Raw genomic sequence first — 6,311 nt, 5'->3', positions numbered from 1 at the left:
ACTCAATCTGCTGGTGGTGTTCTAGCCATCTGGGGTTGACAGATGACTCACCTCATGGGTCCCTTCATGGGTAATTTGCAGCAACCGCCTCTTATCTGCCTTTGCTTGACTGGGAGCATGCATCTCTTCTGATTGTTCCTCCACTGATCCTCCCTCACCCCCCAGCATCTGGTGCCCCACCTCCTAGGCCAGTTCTGCTCCATGGGAAACTCACACTTCCTTTGCCCTGACAAACTTGGGAAAAGGAAATCTCCCTCAACACAACCACCTCGTCTCACTCTACCCTCAGTGCATCTGGCCTGCCGCCATCTCTCACCCTTTAGACTGCTCAGGGTGAGCCAGACATCAACCTAGGGAGTCTCCCATGATCCAGGGAAAGTGCTGCAAGCCTTTCAGGAGGCCTCATGGAAGTCCCTTTGCCTCGGCTTGAGGTGAGAAGAAATAGCCTCTCCCAAGGAGAGTGGGAGTCTAAGCATTGGCAGCTCTTTCCCCAAATCCTTGTCTAATCCCAGCCCAGCTCCAGATTTTTTAAAGTTCTGGTAGTGATAGATTAGGGTCTTAAAACCTGTTCCTGGGGAGGCTGAGGCAGGAGAATTGTTTGAACCTGGGAGGTGGAGGTTGCAGTGAGCCAAGATCGCGCCACTGCACTGCAGGCTGGGTGAAGAAGTGAGACTCCTTCTCAAAACAAAACAAAACAAAACAAAACAACACAACACAACCTGTTCTTGACTAACTCCCGTCTAAGTCTTTGTGGCCTTCCACCTTCCTTAGAAATGGCATGCAGTCACTCTCGGTGTCTTGGAGCCTCGGCTGATACTAAAGCAGAACCTGTTTTAACATCCTGTTTTGCACAAACACAGAATAAAGATGCAGACGGTATGCCTACCAGTCTTGCAGAGGCCTCTAGGAGAGAGAAGATGGGGAACTGGATAGCATGATTTCCAGGGTTCCTTCCAACTCAGAGATTGTATGGCAGGCTGGCAGGGAATAAGAGAAGGCATTGAACATATTCCCTGACTGTGCTGTTGGAGAGATAAGACATGCACTAAGCATCCTGGTAGCAGACCATCACAAATGCTCTTGATGGTGATATAAATGCAGTAACAGTAAGTATGAACACTCAAGCCTTGAATGGTTTGAAACAAACTTTATGTCTCAGAGAATAGGGAGGAGTCAACTCCCTGCTGTAGAACCTTGCTGAGAGGAGGTAGAGGTCAACTAAACTTGGCGTTCTGCGAGGACGCCTTGAAACCTCCTTGGCCTCTCCTCCTGGGCACTTTGCACTTGTTTGTTCTCCCAAATGCTTCCCTGGCAGGAATCTGTCCCAGTCCCTGTCGTTGGAGGCAAACTTGTCAACTATGTTTTTGCCATTGCGCTTTATCTGCACTCCTTTTGCGCTGCTTATATTATAAATTGAGTGGAAGCCTCAGAAGGGCAAGGGCTTCTTTCTTTACTCATGTTGATATTTCCTCTCTGGGCCTGGCACACAGGGACACACACACACACACACACACGCGCGCACACACACACGTTATTCTTTTGTCCACGGCACTGAGTTAGCAGTTGGCTGAGTCCAGGTTGGAGTTGGGTTTCTGGGTTTCCACTGCACAGCTCTTTCTATCTCCACCCCTGGATTCACCACTGTCTGGCTTCCCAGGTCTCTGGGCAGTAGGAGCCTGGAAAGCACTTTGCTGGATATTCCAATTCTGTTGGCATTTGTGACTGAGGACGTGTGCCCAAATTCATCCTGTCCATTTCCAACTCAGAGCCTTCTGGAATGGAGGTGCTCCCCAGAGGCAGGGAAAATGCTGCCCGAGGAGATGGGTCACAGCAAGCTACACACTCGGCGCTGGCCATGCTGAGCAGAGCTGGCCCTCCCGTCCCAGCGGCCCTCCCATCCCAGCGGCCCTCCCTTCTGTGTACATTTAATGAGCTTTTGGCTATGTTTCAAGGACACCTGGCCTTGGGCATGGGCATGGAAATGAACTCCTGCGTGAGCTCTCTAGGAGAAAAATAAAGGCCTGGCCTTGAGCCTGATTGGAGCCCCGTGACTCTGCCAATGCTATGTAGAGAAAAAGGCAGTTGTGTTGAGTTACCACATTTTAAAGTAGAGGTTGTAAACTCTCTCATTTTATGGGTGGAAACCAAGACTCAGAGAGGGGTTCTGATGCCCAAGTTTCTGCATCTGGCTTAGCAGTAGATTCAGTCACCACCAGACTCTGCAGAGCCACCACAGAGGCCAGCTGGAGAGAGGTCTGAATCCCTGCCAACCTTGTTCCCTGCCACCTCAACTTTGAAGTCGCGGCCTTCTCGAGTGAATGATCATAGATGATTCTGCACGTCCTGTGCCTCTGCATGAATTCCTCTATGGGCCGTGTGTCCCTGGAGAGCCTGCACCATGTGCTTACCATCCCTGGATCACCCAGAGAGGGCCCATTGTGGGCCCACAGGGATCCTGGGGAGGGTGGGGCACCGGCACCAGGGCTGGCTTTTCCAAGGAAGTCAGGCCCAGCTCTTCCTGCCAATGCACCTCCTTTCTCTCTCCTTTCGTCTTCCGAGCCTCAAAGCCTGAGCAGTTTCTGCTGAGGATGCTATTCTGTTAATTCTAGGAGGGCAGCCTGCCAGGAGCAGCCAAAATTTCTGGCCCATTTCCCAATGCAAAGGACAACTGGGAAATTGCCTAGAAGAGTGCTGTCCAATGGAAATGGAATGTAAACTACACATTAATTAAAAATTTTATAGTAGCCATGTTAAACAAAGAAAAAAGATACTAGTGAAATGGAGTTTACTAATGTATTTTACTTAACCTAAGATATCGAAAACATTATTTCTGCATGTAATCAATATGAACAATTATGAATAAGATATTTTGCATTTTTTTGGTATTGAATATTCAATATCTGATATGTATGGTATGCTTATGGCACATCTCAGTCTGAACTCTAAATTTTCATAGAAAATAGAGAAAATATTTGATCTGTTTTCAATTTTATAAAATTTCCAATCGAAACAATAGAGTCACCTCTCTGCATTGTTCTAAACATAAAGCTTTTCAATAACTGAATTGTCCTTTTTAAAATTTACATTTATACAAATTAAAGTAAAATTTTAAAACGGCAGTTCCTCAGTCGCACTGGTCACTCTTTGAGGACCAAACACAGGCCCCAGAAGGTGCAGAGGGAGCTCTGGCGGAATGTGACTAAATCAGGCTGTTCTTACACCACTAAAAGAAATACCTGAGACTGAGTAATTTTTTTTTTTTCTGAAACAGTCTCGCTCTGTCACCCAGGCTGGAGTGCAGTGGTGTGATCTTGGCTTACTGCAACCTCTGCCTCCCAGGTTCAAGTGATTGTCGTGCCTCAGCCTCCCGAATAGCTGGGATTCCAGGCGTGTGCCACCGTGCCCAGCTAATTTTTGTATTTTTAGTAGAGACGGGGTTTCACCATGTTGACCAGGATGGTCTCGATCTCTTGACCTCGTGGTCCACCCGCCTCGGCCTCCCAAAGTGCTGGGATTACAGGCGTGAGCCACAGCGCCCGGCCTGTTTTTTTTTTTTTTTTTTTTTTTTTAATAGACCTTATTTTTTTTCAGACAGAGTCTTGCTCTGTTGCCCAGGCTGGAGTGCAGTGGCGTGATCTCGCTCACTGCAGCCTTCACCTCCCAGGTTCAAGCGATTCTCCTGCCTCAGCCTCCTAAGCTGGGACTATAGGCATGTGCCACCATGCACGGCTAATTTTTGTGTTTTTAGTAGAGATGAGGTTTCACCATGTTGGCCAGGCTGGTCTTGAACTCCTGATCTAGCGATCTGCCCACCTCAGCATCCCAAAGTACTGGAGTTACAGGTGTGAGCCACTGTGCCCAGACTAGACTTTATTTTTTAGAGCAGTTTTAGGTTCACAGCACCACTGAGTGGGAGGTATAGAGATTTCCCATTTATTCTTTGCCCTCACACATGCACAGCCTCCCCCATTATCAACTTCCCCCAGCAGAGGGGCACATTTGTTACAACTGATGACCCTACATTGACACATCATTATCACTCATAGAGTCTATAGTTTCCATTCTGGACCATTCATGGTGTTTGGACACTCTGTAGGTTTGGGCAAATGTATACTGACATGTATCTACCGTTGTAGTATCAGCAGAGAAGTTTCACCGCCCTAAACATCGTCTGTGCTCTTCCTCTTCATCCCTCCCTCCCCACGAACCCTGGCAACCACTGATCTTTTTACTGTCTCCATAGTTTTGCCTTTTCTTGAATGTCATGTAGTTGGAATCATACGGTATGTAGTCTTTTCTGACTGGCTTCTTTATTTTGTAATATGCATTTCAGTTTCCTCCATGTCTTTTTGCGGTTTGATAGATCATTTACTTTAGTGCTAAATAATATTCCATTGTTTGGATAGACCACAGTTTATTTATCCATTCACCTACTGAAGGACATCTTGTTTGCTTCCAAGTTTTGGCAATTATGAGTAAAGCTGCTCTAAACATCCATGTGCGGGTTTTTGTGTGGACATAAGTTTTCAACTGTTTTGGGTAAATACCAAAGACAGCAATTGCTGGATCATATGGCAAGAGTATGTTTAGTGTTGTAAGAAACCGCCAAGCTGTCTTCCAAAGTGGCTGTACCATGTTGCATTTCTACCAGCCGTGAATGAGAGTTCCTGTTGCTCCACATCCTTGCCAGCATTTGGTGTTGTCAGTGTTCTGGATTACAGCCTGTTTGTTTTTGTAAATAAAGTTTTATTGGAACACAGCCATGCCCATTTGTTTATGTATTATCTATCACCGCTTTCATGCTACAAAAGCAGAGTTGGCTGGTTACGACAGAGACAGAATGGCCATGAAAAAAAAAGTCTAAAATATTTATTACCTGACTGTTTTCAGAAAAGGCCAGTGCCTGGTCTATTTTCAATAGAGAAGGTGTGTAGGTGTTGGAGCAGCTCCTTGGAATGGAGGGAGTAGAAAGGCAAGAGATTCCAGACACAGGAAATAGACTGAGCAAGGATGGGGTGGCCTGGCCAGGTGGGGAGATGGGGCAGTGTTTGAGACTCAGCTCTTCAGGCTTTTCCTTAGCTCTAAGCTGGAAGGAATTGAATCAATTTTTCCACAGCTGTAGCAAAGAGAGGATGAAAGAGCTGATGTCTGTAAATGCTTCAGGCAAGATATGAGAAAAGCATCCCTTCACCCAAACGCTATTTCTATGTTATTGTTAAGTGGATGCTAATTTTTCTGTTTTCCTTTTCTCTTCCCAGTCCAGTTTGCCAGTGTCATCCTTCCTATTGTTTTGCCTTAACGAAACAAAATGATACCAAACCAAACCAAACAAACCAGACCAAACAAACTAGACCAAACAAACCAGACCCAACTAAACAAACCAGACCAAACAAACCAGACCAAACCAAACCAAACCAACCAAACCAAACCAAATCAAACCAAACTAAACCAAACAAACCAGACCAAGCCAAACAAACCAGACCAAACAAACCAGACCAAACCAAACCAAACCAACCAAACCAAACCAAATCAAACCAAACCAAGCCAACCAAACCAAACCAAACAAACCAGACCAAACAAACTAGACCAAACAAACCAGACCCAACTAAACAAACCAGACCAAACCAAACAAACCAGACCAAACCAAACAAACCAAACAAACCAACCAAACCAAACCAAACAAACCAGACCAAACCAAACAAACCAAACCAAACCAAACCAAACAAACCAGATGAAACCAAACAAACCAGATGAAACCAAACAAACCAGACCAAACCAAACAAACCAGACCAAACCAAACAAACCAGACCAAACCAAACAAACCAAACCAAACCAAACCAAACAAACCAGATGAAACCAAACAAACCAGATGAAACCAAACAAACCAGACCAAACCAAACAAACCAGACCAAACCAAACCAAACCAAACCAGACCAAACCAAACTAAACCAAACAACCCAGACCAAACCAAACAAACCAGACCAAACTAAACAAACCAGACATACCTCCACAAACTGTGTACTGTGTTTGCTTACAGAAATGTATTTTCATTCATTTTCAAACAGGTAGTTCACTCCTAGGGTCCAACATTCAAAACGTTTAAAGAGCGTACAGAGAAACATTTCCTTCCTATTTTGTAACCTTCGTGTTCTTCACCCTGGAGGCAGCCAAAAGCACCAGTCTCTTGAACTGTTTATCCTTCTAGACATATTTTCTGCAGGTACAAATATTTGTGCAGATATTATTTTTCTTTCCTTTATCACAAATGATTATTTCATATATATGTATATATCCTATCTACATATCTCATA

The sequence above is a fragment of the Aotus nancymaae genome, unplaced genomic scaffold (assembly GCF_030222135.1).
Source record: "Aotus nancymaae isolate 86718 unplaced genomic scaffold, 86718_ANA_hifiasm-v0.15.2.pri h1tg000036l, whole genome shotgun sequence".
NCBI classification, from domain to species: Eukaryota; Metazoa; Chordata; class Mammalia; order Primates; family Aotidae; genus Aotus; species Aotus nancymaae.
This window is presented reverse-complemented; position numbering follows the sequence as displayed.